The sequence below is a fragment of the Stegostoma tigrinum genome, chromosome 14, assembly GCF_030684315.1.
Source record: "Stegostoma tigrinum isolate sSteTig4 chromosome 14, sSteTig4.hap1, whole genome shotgun sequence".
Taxonomy (NCBI): Eukaryota; Metazoa; Chordata; class Chondrichthyes; order Orectolobiformes; family Stegostomatidae; genus Stegostoma; species Stegostoma tigrinum.
The window spans coordinates 16010906-16032475 of NC_081367.1; the positions used below are offsets into that span (position 1 = coordinate 16010906).

Below are 21570 nucleotides of genomic sequence, written 5' to 3' on the forward strand. Positions count from 1 at the left end.
TAATTTAAAATATCTTTTCAATTCAACACACAGATTCAAAATGGATTTTGCAAGTTTTTGTTTCTTTAAGGAGCCCTACTTGATTACATTTAAAGTTCACCAAGTTCACTCATGAGGCATAATCTAGTGTGTGGCTCGCTGTGATGAAGAACTGAGAGGCTATATAGAATCAATCAAAGGTCTTGCGAAAGAGCCTTTCAGCTTTTTGTGATTTGCTCTATTTCAGAGGGAATGTTTGAAATGTCACCTGGAAACATGGTCTGCATAACAGATTACCTTTTTTTGGCCCATGGCATGTCAATTTCAAGCAGAAGGTAAGTCAACATCATCGTCATGTCCCTATCACCTTCAAAAGGCCAGTGATAAGTTTTTTGCTGGTTGTAAGGAATACATTACAATGAGGTTTTACCGTTTGACATTTTCCTTAAAATGCATGCATATATCAGAGCAATGGTTCTGAATATTCTGTGTTTGGGCTCTAGAACCAGGACTTGCATTGATCCCAATCCATGGGGCCTTGACAAATTATGAGAGATAGCAAAAACTTTCATCAGCATTTCCATAATAATTATTTCAAGCCCCAGTGATCACATCTGGAGGCAAACCAGTGAAAAAAGGATTTTTCAATACTTATGTTCATTACTGGTATGCATTTTTTTGCTGGGTGAGGTACCACATAACTGCAATATCAAACAGTTTGAATTCAGTTTCAACACGGTGAGGGAGCTCATTGGAACATTGGAGAGTTCCTCCTGCTCTGATAACTTCGCTTTGCAATCTCCCAGTACATGTGACAGTAGGTACTAGGTAATAAAGCAGTTAAGCCTAAATGTCTGTTTTATATTCCTGAGCCACTGAAGTATACTGCAATATCTAAATATGATGCAAAATAGGACTAATTGCTAAGGAGAGGTTAGTAATCAGGCTTTCTATTCTTAAAAGCAACCACCTTTATGATAAAAATCTTTAACTTATTTCTTTGAATTGGTTTTGGCAGAAACTAAGATGAATTATTGCACTATACGATCACTGAGCTAGTGGCTTGATTACATAGGCTGATATATCAGAGCAGTACTGTACTTAAAAGACAAAGGTATGGTCTTTTTATGAAACATTAAACCAAGGCTTGACATGTTCTCTCTGGTGGATATAAAAGATTCCTTGGCACTATTTGTAGGTTGCTGAGTGAGCTGATGGGACCAGTGACCTCCCATAATGCGTATGCAATTTATTGTTTACCGAGACAGGCTAACTTATTGCTTTCAGTCTTTTAGAAAATCACTTCAATGCCTGATCCATTAGTGATTTTCCTATCTTTCATCAAATCTTTACAATTTTAATATATGCTTGTTTAGGGAAAAGAATCAATTGATGAAATATAATCTCTTCCATATACATTCCATATTAAAATAGAAGCCTGAAACACATATAATGCACCAATAACCTGTTTAACATGTCTGTGAAAAGCTCATTGGTTTGCACTTCATTTAATCCCTGTGCTGCTCTGGAAGTAGATGAAGGCAGAAATGTTGTGAGGAGAGTGACCTTCCCTGGTGCTGATAATGTTCTTCCTATATTGGCTGAAGATATTTCTGTAGTGAATAACAAAGCTCGTGACATTAGTTGACCATAGCCGCTGTCATGGAGAGATAAAATTGGAGGCAAAATGACGGTTGCAGGCAGTCTTGCTATTATGCAAGCTGATCGTTCATATTAATTTCTTCCCTCAGGTTACATATAAACATTCAAAATAGTTGTCTGTTCTGTCTTTCAAAAGATCGGGGCTGATCTGTTTGTGTTTTGAATACTATGCTCCCAACTACTTCCAAAAACATTCAATGACTTCACCTCCTCTGTGATCTGAGGTACAAAGTTCCAAAGTCAATCAAAGGTCTGAAAGAAAGAAACATTTCCCCTCATCTTTATCTGAAAAGGCAGCCTAGTCATTCTAAGCATCAGTGTAATCAAGTTCCCCCAAATCACCTTCGATGCAGTTACATCCTTCCTTAAAATACTGAGTCTAAAAGTGCAGACCACATTCAAAATATGGTCTCAACAATGCCAATATAACTGAAGCATAACTCCTTTTGTATTCAATTTGTTTTGCAATTAAGTATTGCATCACATTAGCCTTCCTGATTATGTGTTGTACCTGAATGATAAATTTTGCGACACTTGCACTACAATACCAAGATCGATCTGCACATCAACATTTCCCCGTTGTTCTCCATTAAATTAAAACTTTCTTTGTTTTATCATTCCTTTTATTCTTCCGGCCAAAGTGAACTCCCTCCGATACTTCACAATCCCTACATTATACTCCATCTGCCAGAGTTTTACCCAATCACACTATATATTTATATCCATCTGCAAAATCCTTATGTCTTCTTCACAACATACCTTCCTGCTGTATTTAGCTACCATGCCTTTGTTCTCCTCACCTCAGTCATAGATTTAAACAGTAAAATGTTGAGGCCCCAGTACAGGCTCCTGTGGGACTCCATGTGTTATATGCTATCAACTGGATGAAGATCCATTTATGCTTATTCTGTTTTCCACCAGCCAGCCAACCTTCTATCCATGATAACATGTTCCCCTGTGTACCATGGATTTTTATTTTCTGCAATAAACTTTGAAGTAGTGCCTTATTAAATGCCCTCTGAAAATCCATGTGTATAATATCTACAGGCTCCCTTTTATTTACAGTGCATGCTACTCCTTCAAAAACATCCAATAAATTAAGTCAACGTGATGTCCCTTCCATGAAGCCATATTGACTTTTCCTGATGGTCTTCAGTTTTTAGAAGTGCTTAAATGAATGATCCCAGTATCTTCCACATGACAGACTAAGCTAACTGACCAGTTGATTTATGTTTTCTGCTTCCCTCCCTTCTTAATAAATGAGCTATTATTTATTAACAAGTTGTTGTTTTCCAGTCTGTAGAAACCTTTCTTGGATCTAGGGAATTTTGAAAAATTAACATCAAAATGTCTACTATCTCATCATCCACAGCCCTCAAGACCTGAGTATGAAGTCCATCAGGACCTGCGAACTTGTCATTACCCAGCTCCACCAGTTTGCTTCTTGCTGCTTCACTAATGATTATAATTTCGCCAAATTCCTCCCTTCATTCCCGGGTCCCCTTATCCCCTTACTGGCATTGGAAGCATTCCAAAGGAGGCTCACTAGGTTGGTCCCAGGTATGGAATGAATTTCGTATAAGGAGGTTGAGTATGTTGGGCCTGTACTCATTGGAGTTGAGAAGTGACCTTACTTAAACAGATCATTTTTACGGGACTTGACAAGGTCGACCCGGAGAAATTGCTTCTCCTCGTGGGGCAGCCTAGGGCCAGAGGAAATGATCTCAAAGAAGGGGCTCACTGATTTAAATCACAGATGTGAAGGATTCCCTCTCTCAGAGGATGATGAATCTGTGGAACTCTTTGATGTGGAAGTCTGTAGATGCTCTAGTGTTCGGTATATTCAAAGCTAAAACAGACTTTAGAACAATAACAAATCAAGACTTAAGAGGAAAAGACAGGAAAATGGAGTTGAGGATTATCAGATCAGTCATGATCTCATTGAATGGGGGGGCTGACTTGAAGGGCCAAATTGGGGCTTCAGCTCCTATGTCTTAAGGTCTTCCTTCCCTCTCCTAGTTTGCAGGAATTACTTAGTTTTATTTTATATCCTGTGTAAAGAAAACAGAAGCAAATTATTGTTCCTTTCATCTGTCATTTCCTTATGATCTCCTAATAACTCCTTTCTCACTCTCTAGAGGACTGACACTCAATTTACTTATTCTTTTTGTGTTTAAATGCCTGAAAAAACTCATTTTCCATTTTTACAGTTCTAGTTAGCTTCCTTTCATATTCCAATTTGTTCTTCCAGATTAATCTTTTAGTTATTCTCTGCTGTATTTTCTCTTATATTCTGACCAAATATCTGACCTGACACTTATCATTGCGCAGTTATATGCTTTCTCATTGATTTTTTTAAAGAATTTCTTCAGTTAACCACAGATGTTGGATCATCCCTCTAGAAGTGTTCTTTGCATTAGGAATTGATTTATTCTAAAACCCATGAATTAAATCATGAACTAATGCAGTCAGGATAGTTTCAAAGTAACCCCTAACAATATCTTTATATTGTCCTTCTAACTAAAATATAGCTCTACCGTATACATTCGGTGACTTGTCACTGTCGGAACCGGGCTGAGCATTTGTGTAGCTATACTTTCTCTCTGCATGTCTGCTCTTCTTTTGTTTCATGTTCTGTTGAGATTTTACACAGGACTAGAAGATGTATGTGAATATAAACGGAGCTGATTTACATAGTGAAATATGCCCCATCCAGTTATGTTCATATCTTCAGCTATTCATCTCTTTAAAGAAAAGATTATCTTCTCCTTATCAAATTGTATTTGTGGAACCTTGCTGTGTCCTGATTAGCTGCCACATTTCGTACATTACATCCTTTCAAAATAATTTGTAAATCACTTTGTTGAGATTATGAAAGTCCTTACTTTATACTGAACTTATTTGACAGCTCTCCACATGTTTGCAAGCCAGTGGTAGTTCAGTCAGCTCTCTCGCCTCGGCGTGAGAAAGTGGTGGGTTCCACTCCCACTAGCTTTTGTGTGCTTGTACCGCTAAGAAATGGTTAGGCACAACTGTGAATTCACTTGTCCTCTATATAGACACATACAGCCTATATTTGGTGGAGAATGAAGCTGTAAATTTGTAATGTGTAGTTCTGCAAATAAACGCTTGCAAAAGTGTGGAAAGATTGGCTGCAGTTCAATGCTTCACCAAGTAGGTTTCCAGCTTGCAACTCTCTCGAGCACAGCAGTCTGGACTCACACAGTTCAGTACTAACGAATGCTGCACTGTCATAAGTACAATCACAAAGCAATGTTAAACTGAGGTGCTGCCTGTCCTCTCAGATATTATGTTCCAGTGAGGGACTGTTAGCATTTAAAAAGAAATCTGATCACTTGATTTTAGCCAGTTGAACTGTACCACAAGTTTCTACTCCATTAAAAAACTAAATTTAAATCTTAATAAAAATGATAAGACAAATGAGATAACACAGTGTGATATTGGAAGAACACAGCAGGCCAAGCAGCATCAGAGGAGCAGGAAAGTTTGATGTTTTGGGTTGGGACCCTTCTTCAGAAATGGGGGAGAGGAAGGGGATTCTGAAATAAGTAGTGAGACAGGGGGAGACGGATAGAAGATGGACAAAGAGGAAGGTAGGGTGAGACAGGTCCAAGAGGCGGGGTTAGAGCCAGTGAAGGTGAATGTAGGTGGGGAGTTAGGGGAGATAGGCCAGTCCAGGGAGGACGGACAGGTCAGTGGGGCGGGATGAGGTTAGTGGGTAGGGGATGGGCTTGGGCTTGAGGTGGGAGGAATGGTTAGGGAGGTGGGGATTCGTGGGGCTGGTTTTGCCATGTGGTCGGGGGAGGGGAGATTTTGAAACTTGTGAAGTCCACATTGATACCCTTAGGCTGCAGGATTCCAAAGCAAAATATGAGACACTATTCCTGCATCTTTCGGGTGGCGTCATTGTGGCAATGCAGGAGGCCTAGGATGGACATATCGTCCGAGTAGTGGGGGTTTGGGGAGGTAATTGAAATGGTTCATGACTGGGAGGTGTAGTTGTTTGTTGCGAACAGAGCATAGGTGTTCCTCAAAGCAGTCCCCAAGCCTCCGTTTGGTTTCCTTGATGTAGAGGAGTCCCTGGACAGACTTATTCCCCTGTAACTCCCCACCTACATTCACCTTCACTGGCTCTAACTCTGCCTCTTGGACCTGTCTGTCTCCTCTCATGCTATCTTCTCCTTTAAAAATCTTCTATCCACCTCCCCCGTCTCCCTTTTATTTCAGAATCCCCTTCCCCTCCCCCATTTCTGAAGAAGGGTCCCAACCCGAAACATCAAGCTTTCCTGCTCCTCTGATGCTGCTGGGCCTGCTGTGTTCATCCAGCTTCACACTGTGTTATGTCAGATTCTCCAGCATCAGCAGTTCCTACTATCTCTGTAACAATGAAACAAATGATATTGGTTTACAGTTATGCAGGTTACATACTCAGGTCTATTACATTGTTCAAGAATTATTTTACAAAACACATCACTCTTCAAATTATTTACTTTAGTGGAGACTATTCATAAGTATGCCCCATTCCTTTGAGGTATTTTTCTCAACACTAGTCATTCTCAGAGATAAATCTTTCACTTATCATTTCTGAATGGTGGTGGCCATAGTACCTTGTTTTGGTTACTTTTCAAAACTTGCAAGCTAATTCAGCTTGTTTTTTTTTGTAGTAAGATATTGAAAGGCCCACTGAAGATTTCTGCACTCACTTCAAAAGAGGCAATCTTCTTGCTTTCTTCTTGTAAAATTTGGATTGAGATTTAGCCTCACTTTCCTTCAAGACTGTTAATGATAAAGAATAATGAACCTTGATCTTTGTCCATCCAGCAATTTCTGTGTTAATCCTTACTGACATTTTCAATAACGTATCCATTTTAGATAGACATCTGTAGCTATGACCAAAAACAATCTATTTTCAAATCTGATCTCTATTGGTTTGGTAACTATAAATACACTACCCTTTTTAAAAAGAACTGTTTCACTGTCCTCAAAGCCTCTTATTTATTCCTAGATTCTCCTGTCTATGTAATTGGATATTGGCTCTATAATCCTTTTTATAATTCTACACTGATTTGGCTCTGCAGTAAATTAGCATAAGTTCAGCAGGACATTTGATTTTCTTCAGAATTTACTCGTGCTTTCCCCATTAAATATCATCTTTTACTAGACCTACTGGCTAAATTGCTCTAATAAATGTCTTTGCTACTTGTTTATTGTGTTCAACGTAATTCAATTGAGAAGGATCATATAATTCAAATCAACAGCAATCAAATGATTGGGGTAATTTTGACAGAATCCAACTGGTCTTATTTATATAATTTATTCCATTAGGAATATGTTATGGATGGGTTAAGTTGCTTGACTTTCTACAAATGATCAAAAAAAACGCATCAATATTTTGTAAATAAATTTTTCCCTACAAACTTCCACTTATTTCACTCCCAGTCATTATTTTTAACTCTTGCCAATCTGTTTGTCTGCTTGATGCATTATTGAGTTCTGGTATAAATACAAGAATATCTGCAAAGTTGTTGGCGATGCAATTATTGACGTTGGCACAAAAGTAGACTGCAGTCATTATCACAATATTTCAACATTACTATGAATGTGATTAGGCAATTAGCACATCTTCATTCATTCAGAAACATCCTCATTGGAGTCTGAATTGTGTTTGGGATGATTCCTGGGTTTTCTGCCTCCTGGTCAAACCTGCCAGAAGGGAATCCTGTGTGCATAATTGGTTATGAAACTGAAATGAACTACAGTCAATTATAATCATGTGGCATCTTCATTCATTGCCAGGGAAATGCTAAATACCTACATAAGATGTACATGGCACTTTGCTCTACATGCCACACATATTGAACCCAAGGCAATGGAGACATTTTATATGAAGATGAACATTACAATTTCAATTGGGAATCATTGAGTGTCAGAAGTTATATGTAAGCAGGACATTGCACAAGATGGAATGTGTTGGCAAAATTCTCGGTGGTTTGATGTTTCCATGGGGTGTGCTTGAAGGATCATGACGTATAGAAACATAGAACATTACGGCACAGTACAGGCCCTTCGGCCCTCGATGTTGTGCCGATCTGTCATACCAATCTCAAGCCCATCTAACTTACAGTATTCCGTGTACGTCCATATGCTTATCCAATGACGACTTAAATGTACCTAAAGTTGGCAAATCTACTACCGTTGCAGGCAAAGCATTCCATTCCCTTACTACTCTGAGTAAAGAAACTACCTCTGATATCTGTCCTATATCTTTCACCCCTCAATTTAAAGCTATGCCCCCTCGTGCTCGCCGTCACCATCCTAGGAAAAAGGCTTTCCCTATCCACCCTATTTAACCCTCTGATTATTTTATATGTCTTAATTAAGTCACCTCTCAACCTTCTTCTCTCTAATGAAAACAGCCTCAAGTCCCTCAGCCTTTCCTCGTAAGACCTTCCCTCCATACCAGGCAACATCCTAGTAAATCTCCTCTGCACCCTTTCCATAGCTTCCACATCCTTCTTATAATGCGGTGACCAGAACTGTACACAATACTCCAAGTGCGGCCGCACCAGAGTTTTGTACAGCTTCACCATAACCTCTTGGTTCCGGAACTCGATCCCTCTATTGATAAAAGCTAACACACTGTATGCCTTCATAACAGCCCTGTCAACCTGGGTGGCAACTTTCAAGGATGAGAGATGATGTGGCAAGGAAACATTAAAGGTTGGGATAATATTGCGGAGGTAAAATAGGTAACCTTATTGGTGGACAGATACCATGCTTAAGAGTTCTTTGATAACTCTTCAACAGAAAAAAAATCTGAAATAACTCCATAGAGGCACGTATCCTGTCACCAAGCCATCCTTTATTGACACGTGAAAAGTCCTTGACTTCATGACTGCCTCTTCAGAGTTAGCTAGCAGAGTGCATTCAGGACTTGACCAGTTCAATAGCACCAGTCAGGGAACTCTTACCCTATGAAGTCCAGCTGGCTGACCTCGTAACAATCACTACAGGACCAATATAAGTTTTTTTGAAGTGAAATATTCACAGCTCAGTAGAGTTAGCACATTAATTGTTCTTTTTCCTGGCATCCATGACCCAAAAAACAAAGTGGCACGTTACCAACATTTTTTACTTTCATGATTTATGAAAAAATGTTCCATTATTTGTTGATTTTCAGTTATGACTACCAACTGATGATGTTACATAAGCATCAAACTGGTGACCAGTCACATGGAGGAGGGTAACAGGACAGGATGCAATAAAACTATCTCAATTTAAATAAGACATTTGTTCACTACAGGATAGTTTGGAATTAGGATATCCTCATTTCTGATGTCTATGGTTCTAAAAAATCTTTGAGTTCAATAAGCATCATCTATTGTAATTATATCATGAGCACTTTGATAGCAACATAGTAATCCACGGGAAATAGATCTGAGATTAGGTCCTCCCAATGGTGTTTGTAGTAATATACAACCTATTATGCCAGTAAGCAGTTGCAGAGAAGCAGTAAGTTACATCTTAGATAACAAGGTGTGGAGCTGGATGAACACAGCAGGCCAAGCAGCATCTTAGGAGAAGGAAAGCTGATGTTTCATGCCTAGATACAATAAGTTACATCTTGTTCACCGCACACCTTCTATTGGTTGGACCAGAAGATGTCAACCATCATATGCACAAGATCTTGCAAACTCTAAAGAACCCATACTCTTAGAAGGTATACAAGGTAACATACACAACAAATTCAACAACAAAATGTGACCCAGAGAGTTCGAGGAAGCATAGAAACAGGAGCATGCCTTTAGCCTCTCAAACTCATTTATTCATTCTACATCTATGTCATCATAATTTTCTCACAATGTCCCAATAAGCTTTGATGTCTTTACTGTCTAGACATCTATTTCTCCCTATCTTGAATATTTGAACATTGTTTGTCTTTGTTTGTCTGGGAGTTCTACAAGAAATAGATTTTATTACTTTCCAACCAGCCAAAAGAATATGAGATAGCAAAAACTGCTGATGCTGGAGTCAGAGGTAACAAAGTGTGGAGCTGGAGGAACACAACAGGCCAGGCAGCATCAGAAGAGCAAGAAGAAGGCTCCTGACCCAAAATGTCAGCTTTCTGATGCTGCCTGACCCTCTGTGTTCCTCCAGCTCCACAATTTGTTATGTTAGCCAAAATAATATAATGCCTTTTTCCCTTTCAGTTCAGTTGACTATTTCAACGAGCTGGAGAAAACAGTAGAAAATTGGCTTTTTAAAATGAAATATTTATTATGTGTAAATCAATGCGATATTTTCCTTCGCACTGTTAAGGCAATTTAATTTCAAGGAAAAGAATCCATTTATACATTATTCATCACTATTATTCTGTAATAGTCCTTACACAGTTAATTCTCATGATAATACTTGGAACAAAATACTGAACAGCAATGGAAGGAAATGGAAGAATCTAATATTGTAGTTTCTTTCTTGAATTAGTGCAAAAATGATTAATAATATAAAGCTACTTACACAGCATGAATCGGTGTAAATAATGAAATGCAGTTTTTAAGATCTATGTTAGATGTATTTTATAATCAACCTTTTCAGAGATGTTATTATATACCTCTGGAGCAGATGGATCTCAAACCCAGGTCTTATGGCTTAGAGATAGGGACATTACTATTGCACCACAAGAACCTCTGTTATATAATACTGTAGGCTGCAACCCTGCCGCTAAGCCATCAGGATAGAATTCTATACATGTGAACAGGTCTTCACTCAATAACCAGTAAGCTTTAAGAGTTTTGAGAAGACAAGTGGAACATTGTCTTCATGAATGCATTCAAAATGTTTCTACAGTTTATCTGTACAATACCTAAGGGATTATTGTGGCTAATCTTGTAGCCACAGTCTCTTAGTGAGGTAGGAATTTCTGTGATGATAGCAGTGCTCTTGAAAGCATACTTCTATATTTTCTGTTCATAATACACTTTGCTGCAAATTTTTCGGTTTGTTTCTCCTGTAAGCAGACTGTGATGGTTTGATCATATTGTTTGAATCTTTTAAGGAATGAAACTCCCACATAGATGGGAGGCTGGTAATTGTGGGGTCATTTTGGAGTATGTTTATACACTAAGTAAGGTGGTGCGGTAAATAGTGCAGATGGCAGCAGACAGTTGCAAAGGGACATTGATTGATTAAGTGAGTTAGATCGGTGTGTTTTCTAAATGGCAAGAAGCTAAAAACTGTGGATAAGTGGGAGTGTAGGAGTCCTAATGCAGAAATCATTCAAAGCTGGGGGGCAGGTGTAAAATTATGGTAGAAAAAGTTTAATGCAATTCTAGTCTTCATTTCACAAGGGCTAGATTACAAATGTGTGTGCAAGTTACGTGACAGTTGTACCCACTTGCGGTAAGACCCTATTGCATCCAGTTGGGGCACTTCACATCACAAAGAATTTTGATGCGGGCAGATTCAGCGTAATGCTAACAGAGCTACCAAAGTACATTCAGAGCAAGGGAACCAATATGAGTGTTTTTGAGTATAGATACAGCTCAGTTATGATTTAATTGAATGGTGGTACAGGATCAAGAGACTGAATGACCTTCGCCTGTACTAATGCAAGTATTCCCTACCCTTTTCATGAGTCTCCTCTAACCAAGTGCCAATCCAAGGCAAGTGAACAACAACTTTCATAGACAAGGCCAAAGTTACCATGAAGATTGAACAAAGAGACTTCATCTAATTTTTCTGTCACCCTTTAGAAATTGCCAGCACTCTGCTTAACACTGCATCACAACAATAATGCAGGGACTGGAGCTCAGCATTATGCAAGATTAAAAACGTCAACTCAAATCTCCAAAGTTTCTCATGAAATGTCATTGTATATCACAGGGCACCACTTTGATACCCTGGTATCTCTGTTCATATTTTCCAATCAATCTGATCAGAGACGTTACTACACGCCTGCAGAGTAGGTGGGAGTCTCCTGCCTCTGAGATAGGGATTTGACTGCAAGATCCTGTTATGTCTGTTCATAGCACTGTCAGATTCCTGCTCCCATAAATAGCACTGTAAGATCGGAAAAGGGACCAGTTAACATTGTTAGATTCAACAGAGCTCTATCTTTTAGTTTTGTCTGATCTTGACCCAACATTTACCCTCCTATAATGCTAATACTTTTTTTTGTTGCTGCGCACATCCATAGATTCTTAAAAGTGTGAATAGGCCATTCATCCCCTTGAACTGGTTCTTTTAGATATTTATTCTTTTGTAGGCGGTGGCCATTTCTGGCTCAGCAGAATTTATTATCTGCTCCCAATTGAACTTTACATTCTTCAATTGCTGTAATCCATATAGTATTAGTTTACTCAAGTGATGTTAGGAAGGGAGTACCAGGTTTTTGATCTAGTATCAGTGAGGGACTAATGATATAGTTCCAAGTCAGAGTGGTGTGTGGCTTGGAGAGAACTTGCAAGTGGTGGTGTTTCTATGTATAACATGTCGTCACCCTTCTTAGAGATCATGGATTTGGAAGGTGCTGTCAAGTAAATCCAAAAACTGATCTGTTCCTCAACTTGATTTACCTGCATTTGCTCTATATGTTTTTCATTATTGTCAAAAAAGTCTACTCATTTCAAATTGAAAATTTATGTTCATCTAATCTCCACAGCCTTTTGAGAAGGGAGCTCTAGATTTCAATTATACATTCATTTTAACAGTATATAGAATATTTCTGTTAGATAAACCATGATTGTTTTAAAGCTTTTGACATAAAATCAATAAATGATCACCAAGTTTAATATATTTTCAATTTCTAGTCCTCCTCTATTCTCAACACACCTCTTTTCTAAAACTTGGTGATTTTTCAAGGTTACAGTTGTCATGATCATAAATCATAACCCCAGATCATCTACAGACACATTGACCTTTTAATAGCAACCTGTGTGTGTTTTTTAAAATGAGGAAATGCAGCCTAAAGATGACTGCACACATAAATTTCATCACTTTCAGGGGAGAAACCTGGAATGCCACATCTGAACTGTAGCAAGGATGATTCAAAGGAAGAAGTGCACTACTAATGGAACTGTTATCTCGTGTGAGTATCTTAGGCTATGGTCACAATGAGAGAAAAGACAGCAGTCTGGGTGAAAGGCAAGTTTTGTGTTTTCTACTTGCTCAAATACACAGGAACAGAGATTGAGAGAAAACAATCTGTAATCCTGGTATGTGTGTGCTAGTGGACAGAGCCCATGTGTCCTAGCCTTTCTTTGAGTGTTAGTATGCTGTAAAGAACCATCAGTGGCCACCACTCCATTGCAGATACCTAACTCTCACTCAAAGTTCTGCAAACCAACAAGCAAGTTGTTTCAAAAGTAAACAGGACAAAAGAATCTCCACAAAACTGCCGAGCTAAAAATCATAAAATCGACTGATCAACTACTAACGCTCCACTACCTATTATCTGTGAACAATCTAGAAACTGATCCAGTATCTTTTTAACTTTTAGCCTTTAATATTCTCTTCTTATTTCTCACCTGTGTAAATATTTGTTGGATTATTATTTCTCTTTGCAGTTAGTATCAATTAAACATGCTTTCATTCATTCAAGAAAGTCTACTTAAATTGGGCCCTTTTAAAAAAAAACTGGTGTGTGAGAAACTGAGATAACAAGGTGTAGAGCTGGATGAACACAGCAAGCCAAGCAGCATCAGAGGACCAGGAAGGCTGACGTTTTGAGCCTGGACCCTTCTTCAAAAATGGGGGAGGGGAAGGGGGTTCTGAAATAAATAGGGAGACTAGGGAAAGGAGGAGTACTTTATAATTAACCTGTTTTGGGCCTGGACCCTTCTTCAAAAATGGGGGAGGGGAAGGGGGTTCTGAAATAAATAGGGAGACTAGGGAAAGGAGGAGTACTTTATAATTAACCTGTTGGTAGCAACTGAGGAAAGGAGAGTGCAAGCAAATAAATGAAGGACTTCACAAGCTTCAAAATCTCCCCTCCCCTGACCATATCCCAAAACTAGCTCAGCTCGTACCCGCCTCCCTAACCTGTACTTTCTCCCACCTATCCCCTCTTCCCACCAAAAGCCCTACCTCCATTTCCTACCCACTAACCTCTTCCTGCCTCCTTGACGTGTCTGTCTTCCACAGACCAACCTATCCCCTCCCGAACTCCCCTCCCCCGACCACGTGCCAAAACCAGCCCAGATAGTACCCGCCTCCCTAACCATTCCTCCCACTTCAAGCCCCAGCCCCATCCCCTACTGACTAACCTCATCCCCCCCTCCCTGACCTGTCCTTTCTCCCTGGACTGACCTATCCCCCCCTAACTCTCCACCTACATTCACCTTCACTGGCTCTAACCCCGCCTCTTGGACCTGTCTGTCTCCTCTCACCCTACCTTCTCCTTTATCCATCTTCTGTCCAACCCCCATCTCCCTATTTATTCCAGAACCTCCTTCCCCTCTCCCATATCTGAAGAAGGGTCTTGACCCAAAACGTCATCCTTCCTGCTCCTCTCATGCTGCTTGGCCTGCTGTGTTCATTCAGCTCTACACCTTGTTATCTCAGATTCTCCAGCATCGGCAGTTCCTACTGTCTCAATAAATAAAGGAAGTTGGTTCATTCCTTCTTATCTGGAGTTTGATGATTTGGGATACCCATCTTGAACTGTAATAAGTTGGGAACAGCATCTGAGGACAGATTGTAACACAATGTACAGACAGTATTCTACACTGCAGCTGGGCCATTTAGATACACAAATAGTACAGAAAAGTGTTCCTGAAGTGATATTTAAGTCATTGCATTTGCTCTGAAAGTTCTAAGGCAGATAGACACAGGCCTCAGATTTTCACAAACCTCAGATTATGAGAGTAAGTCAAATTATATTTTAAAGTAATCTGGATTCACAGTGGTGTGTGGATTAGTGAAATTTTTATTGGGGGTGTAGGCAAATTTACTGTCTTCAAAATACATTCAAAAACTTATTATATTGAATTGATTTAATCTGAATCAAACCTATTTTGAGAATGCAATAAACACTGGCAGCTTTCAATCACAAATCAGTCAACTTCTAAAGCTACTATTATCTTATCTTCATACGTCTTTGTGGCAAGCCCTTTTAACTTGTTAGGGATTCAATGTTTAATGGTGTTACAGGGATTAGTTAGCTCTTTGGCTAGGTTGCAATGTATACTGACACTAACAGCATAGTTCCATTCTCACATCAACTGAGGTTATAATGAAGGCGCTTTCTTCATAAACACTCCCCTCACTCAAGGAATTGTGAGCCTCACCTTAAACCACCATCAGTCATCTCTCCCTAATGAGATAGTAGTCCTCAATGGTGTTAAGATCACATATCTTTGATAATATCCATTGCTTCTAAGTAAAAATCAGTAGATTAAAAGCTATGATGTTCACACTTATTTGGTGTGTCTGTTTCAAACTTTGTCCTGGCAAATTTTCCTCATATGAGTGGAAAACAATAGTCTGATGCTAAAACACGTCTTTTAGCAGCAACATTTATGTACTTTATCTCAGTCGTGTCTGTGCTACTAATCCTGGGTACAGTATTATTCATTCTGGCTGCTATATTATTAATCCCAGTCACGGTAAATTATATCTTGGTGGGGCAATAAAAAGCCTATCAGGATACCTCTTCTCTTAGTTGACAGAAGTTATTGTATTGATGGGCTATTTTATGCTGGCTAAGTTACTTTCCCAGATTTACCTTAAAATAAAATAAAATACAGAAGCAGAAAGACCTAAACAAATTGTAAGCAGTCAAATGATGCTGTAGAGCCAGATTCAGAGCTTGTTCTTAATCTATAGTCAAATGAATGATAGTCCCCAAAGTAAGTGATCTTACATCACCCTTGGTTGGCCATAGTGTATAGCTACAATGTGGTATTATCATTCATTTAAAAGGTGCAGTTGGATCTTCAGGGTAATTTTTATTCTTAGCTTACCTTATGTTTTCAAAGTTTAGAAAGCTAATATTTTACCAGTTCACTCTCCAAGTATTTACCTTTCTATCTATTGGGAGAGAGATTTGTGTGTGTACACATATCCAGACTTAGATGTAACACTCCCTGGGGAAAGACAGTCAAGTGAGAATCAAGATCAATGCAATACTGCCTTGCTGGATCCTCAACTGGTGTAGACTAGCAGCTATAATGTAAATGCATCTGAGAACACATCACCTCCTGGCCTTTTAGCTGGAATCAGTGCGAAGCAAGGGATTGGCATGAGACTAGTATTAATAGTATATGTCTTACCCTTTCCTGTGGGAAGGAAAAGCTTCAGCATAAGCAATATTGCAGTAATCCAGAGCAGGAGATGAATGTTTCCCATTAATCATCTGCATGCTGAATAGGCTTTTAAAGAAATTCTGAATGTCAGTGATTTGTAGTAAAATTTTTAAAGTTATGGGTGACAGAACGCGGTGCTTATGTATGGCAAGCATGGGAGCAGTAAAGTTTTCTGACTGGATTGATTTCCAAGGGTACATGTCCCTTGTGCAATATTATGAGAGAACTGTGAAGGCTCAGGAATGTTGTCTCTCAGTAGTTATGCACTCAAATCATAGAGCTATCAATTTTAGTTCAGTGTTTTATTTTGGCAGGGAGTGGTGCCAAGAATTTTGTGTTTTTTAAAGAATGAAGAATATTCATGATCAGAATTGAAACTTTGTTCCCTTCAGTAATCCAGTTTCAGCTTTCTGAGGATTCCAAGGTGCGCGGTCTCACATTTCACATCACGAGTGCTTCTACTGCTGTCAGACTCTGGTCTTCCACAATCTCCGATCGCACTAAGCCTTCTTGGACCTCAATGATAATTTGTTACTGATATTGCTGTCACTATAGACTGTGCTACTTGCATGGACACAATCCTGTGTTATTTCACCCTTCCAAATTCTGCCAAATATGGTCTCTGGCCATTGAAGACCTGAATTGCATAATTGTGGTTGCTGTACTTAACTAGACTGTCCCTACTCAGAGGCTGTCGACTCTGTTTTTACTTAAGTTAGGAGTAATTATTATCTGACCCTCAGCTCTTTCCAATGTATGGTTCACAGCTCTGTAGTACAGTTCTTTAATTCCTCTTTTCTGAGAGTCACAATATTTTGTGACTGTTAATGTCAGTGATACACCACATTATGAACATATTCATTCCTATGATGCTATAATTGTTTCCAAATTCTACTTCCTCACATCTACCCCTGGGTGCTCACTCTGGTCTTTGTGTCATCTGCATTGATATCTTCTGGCTTGACTTACTGACTTTTTAGACCAGCTTCTAAATCAATCACCATTGTTTTGTTATTTTTGTTTTTGAAAATGTTCTCTTATGGATAATAAAATGTGAGGCTGGATGAACACAGCAGGCCAAGCAGCATCTCAGGAGCACAAAAGCTGACGTTTCGGGCCTAGACCCTTCATCAGAGAGGGGGATGGGGGGAGGGAACTGGAATAAATAGGGAGAGAGGGGGAGGTGGACCAAAGATGGAGAGTAAAGAAGATAGGTGGAGAGGGTGTAGGTGGGGAGGTAGGGAGGGGATAGGTCAGTCCAGGGAAGACGGACAGGTCAAGGAGGTGGGATGAGGTTAGTAGGTAGCTGGGGGTGCGGCTTGGGGTGGGAGGAAGGGATGGGTGAGAGGAAGAACCGGTTAGGGAGGCAGAGACAGGTTGGACTGGTTTTGGGATGCAGTGGGTGGGGGGGAAGAGCTGGGCTGGTTGTGTGGTGCAGTGGGGGGAGGGGATGAACTGGGCTGGTTTAGGGATGCAGTGGGGGAAGGGGAGATTTTGAAACTGGTGAAGTCCACATTGATACCATATGGCTGCAGGGTTCCCAGGCGGAATATGAGTTGCTGTTCCTGCAACCTTCGGGTGGCATCATTGTGGCAGTGCAGGAGGCCCATGATGGACATGTCATCAAGAGAATGGGAGGGGGAGTGGAAATGGTTTGCGACTGGGAGGTGCAGTTGTTTGTTGCGAACTGAGCGGAGGTGTTCTGCAAAGCGGTCCCCAAGCCTCCGCTTGGTTTCCCCAATGTAGAGAAAGCCGCACCGGGTACAGTGGATGCAGTATACCACATTGGCAGATGTGCAGGTGAACCTCTGCTTAATGTGGAATGTCATCTTGGGGCCTGGGATGGGGGTGAGGGAGGAGGTGTGGGGACAAGTGTAGCATTTCCTGCGGTTGCAGGGGAAGGTGCCGGGTGTGGTGGGGTTGGAGGGCAGTGTGGAGCGAACAAGGGAGTCACGGAGAGAGTGGTCTCTCCGGAAAGCAGACAGGGGTGGGGATGGAAAAATGTCTTGGGTGGTGGGGTCGGATTGTAAATGGCGGAAGTGTCGGAGGATAATGCGTTGTATCCGGAGGTTGGTAGGGTGGTGTGTGAGAACGAGGGGGATCCTCTTGGGGCGGTTGTGGCGGGGGCGGGGTGTGAGGGATGTGTCGCGGGAAATGCGGGAGACGCGGTCAAGGGCATTCTCAATCACCATGGGGGGGAAGTTGCGGTCCTTAAAGAACTTGGACATCTGGGATGTGCGGGAGTGGAATGTCTTATCGTGGGAGCAGATGCGGCGGAGGCGGAGGAATTGGGAATAGGGGATGGAATTTTTGCAGGAGGGTGGGTGGGAGGAGGTGTATTCTAGGTAGCTGTGGGAGTCGGTGGGTTTGAAATGGACATCAGTTACAAGCTGGTTGCCTGAGATGGAGACTGAGAGGTCCAGGAAGGTGAGGGATGTGCTGGAGATGGCCCAGGTGAACTGAAGGTTGGGGTGGAAGGTGTTGGTGAAGTGGATGAACTGTTCGAGCTCCTCTGGGGAGCATGAGGCGGCGCCGATACAGTCATCAATGTACCGGAGGAAGAGGTGGGGTTTGGGGCCTGTGTAGGTGCGGAAGATGGACTGTTCCACGTAACCTACAAAGAGGCAGGCATAGCTGGGGCCCATGCGGGTGCCCATGGCCACCCCCTTAGTCTGTAGGAAGTGGGAGGAGTCAAAAGAGAAGTTGTTGAGTGTGAGGACGAGTTCAGCTAGGCGGATGAGAGTGTCGGTGGAGGGGGCCTGGTCGGGCCTGCGGGACAGGAAGAAGCGGAGGGCCTTGAGGCCATCTCCATGCGGAATGCAGGTGTACAGGGACTGGACGTCCATGGTGAATATGAGGTGTTGGGGGCCAGGGAATTGGAAGTCCTGGAGGAGGTGGAGGGCGTGGGTGGTGTCACGGACATAGGTGGGGAGTTCCTGGACCAAAGGGGAGAAAATGGAGTCCAGATAGGTGGAGATGAGTTCGGTGGGGCAGGAGCAGGCTGAGACGATGGGTCGACCAGGGCAGGCAGGTTTGTGGATTTTGGGAAGGAGATAGAAACGGGCCGCGCGGGGTTGGGGAACAATGAGGTTGGAGGCTGTGGGTGGGAGGTCCCCTGAGGTGATGAGGTCATGAATGGTGTTGGAGATGATGGTTTGGTGCTTGGGTGTGGGGTCATGATCGAGGAGGCGGTAGGAGGTGGTGTCGGAGAGTTGGCGTCTGGCCTCGGCGATGTAGAGGTCAGTACGCCATACTACCACTGCGCCACCCTTGTCTGCGGGTTTGATGGTGAGGTTGGGGTTGGAGCGGAGGGAGCGGAGGGCTGCCCGTTCTGCGGGGGAGAGGTTGGAGTGGGTGAGAGGGGTGGAGAGGTTGAGGCGGTTAATGTCTCGACGGCAGTTGGAGATGAAGAGGTCGAGGGAGGGTAGGAGGCCTGGGGGTGGTGTCCAGGAGGAGGACTTGTGTTGGAAGCGGGTGAAGGGGTCAGTGGAAGGAGGGTTGGGTTCCCGGTTGAAGAAGTAGGCATGCAGGCGAAGACGGCGGAAAAACTGCTCTATGTCCGACCGTGACTGGTATTCGTTGATGTGTGGTTGTAGGGGGACAAAGGTGAGCCCCTTGCTCAGGACTGACCGTTCGTCCTCAGTCAGTGGGAGGTCTGGGGGGATGGTGAAGATTCGGCAGGGCTCAGGGTGGCTGTGTCCTCTGGGGTTACAGGCTGTGGAGGTTGTGGGCGGAGCGATGATGTCGTCGGCCGTAGGCGGGGTTCCGTCGGCGTCGACCGTGGGCGGGGTTCCGTCGGCGGTGGGAGGATCGGGGTGGGCGGCAGCAGCTGAGGTGAGGGTGGTGTGTGGGCTGTAGTACCTGGACGTGGAGGTGGTGACTGCAGCAGCGGTTCCGGAAGTTCTGTGGCCGGCGGAGGCCGATGTGACGTCATCGGTGGGGTCTCCGGCCGTGTCCTCATGGTCAATGGCGGCGGGTGCATGGTGGGGGAGGGGCAGGGACAGAGTCGGGATATGGGAGGCGCAGGAATCCTCTTGTGGGTGGCAGGGGCCAGTGAGTTGGTTGTACTTACGATTTTTGGTGTCCAGTAAAGCTGAGTGGAACTGGGTGTTCAGTCTGTGGATCCTGCGGAGGATAAAAAACAGCAGGGGTCCTTTGCAGGTCTGGGAGAGGGAGGCTCTGAGCTGGGGCAGGCTGGATTGCAGTGCCTGGAGGTGCCGGCGCATGGCTGCGAGTGTCTGTTTCAGGACTCGCAGGGAGAACCGCTTCTGAAGGGTCTGAATATTCTGGGTGTAGAGGTGGTCACGGTTGGGGCCAAATTGGGAAGGCTGAAATGTGGACTGTAGTCCCTTGGGGATGATCTGGTTCCGTAGGCAGGTGCTGAGAAAGGTGATGTGGCTGTGGTACCTGGTTTGCTTCAGGACATGGTCGAGCAGTTTCAAGGCCGAAGAGATTATAGGAGAGTTGCAATGGGAGAGAGATTCCCTGAGGTTGGTCCGGAGGGAGGAGGGTAACTTCTTCAGGTTAGGCATCCCTGGAAGAGGCTTCGCAGTGAGGTTAAAATAGTATCAGAGATAATGGGAACTGCAGATGCTGGAGATTCCAAGATAATAAAATGTGAGGCTGGATGAACACAGCAGGCCAAGCAGCATCTCAGGAGCACAAAAGCTGACGTTTCGGGCCTAGACCCTTCATCAGAGAGGGGGATGGGGGGAGGGAACTGGAATAAATAGGGAGAGAGGGGGAGGCGGACCGAAGATGGAGAGTAAAGAAGATAGGTGGAGAGGGTGTAGGTGGGGAGGTAGGGAGGGGATAGGTCAGTCCAGGGAAGACGGACAGGTCAAGGAGGTGGGATGAGGTTAGTAGGTAGCTGGGGGTGCGGCTTGGGGTGGGAGGAAGGGATGGGTGAGAGGAAGAACCGGTTAGGGAGGCAGAGACAGGTTGGACTGGTTTTGGGATGCAGTGGGTGGGGGGGAAGAGCTCCTGCACTGCCACAATGATGCCACCCGAAGGTTGCAGGAACAGCAACTCATATTCCGCCTGGGAACCCTGCAGCCATATGGTATCAATGTGGACTTCACCAGTTTCAAAATCTCCCCTTCCCCCACTGCATCCCTAAACCAGCCCAGTTCATCCCCTCCCCCCACTGCACCACACAACCAGCCCAGCTCTTCCCCCCCACCCACTGCATCCCAAAACCAGTCCAACCTGTCTCTGCCTCCCTAACCGGTTCTTCCTCTCACCCATCCCTTCCTCCCACCCCAAGCCGCACCCCCAGCTACCTACTAACCTCATCCCACCTCCTTGACCTGTCCGTCTTCCCTGGACTGACCTATCCCCTCCCTACCTCCCCACCTACACCCTCTCCACCTATCTTCTTTACTCTCCATCTTCGGTCCGCCTCCCCCTCTCTCCCTATTTATTCCAGTTCCCTCCCCCCATCCCCCTCTCTGATGAAGGGTCTAGGCCCGAAACGTCAGCTTTTGTGCTCCTGAGATGCTGCTTGGCCTGCTGTGTTCATCCAGCCTCACATTTTATTATCTTGGAATCTCCAGCATCTGCAGTTCCCATTATCTCTTCTCTTATGGGTTATGGGAGTTGCTGG

The 21570-nt window shown here is 43.0% G+C and overlaps 1 long non-coding RNA gene across 2 annotated transcripts in view; it reads left to right on the forward strand.

Annotated features, from left to right (window-relative positions):
• Positions 1 to 21570, forward strand: part of LOC125457968 (uncharacterized) — a 76552-nt gene that overhangs the window by 16121 nt on the left and 38861 nt on the right. For both annotated transcript variants that reach the window (XR_007248717.2, XR_007248718.2), the window contains exon 3: positions 227 to 314. This is a non-coding gene — a long non-coding RNA (uncharacterized LOC125457968). The remainder of the gene's footprint in view (positions 1 to 226; positions 315 to 21570) is intronic.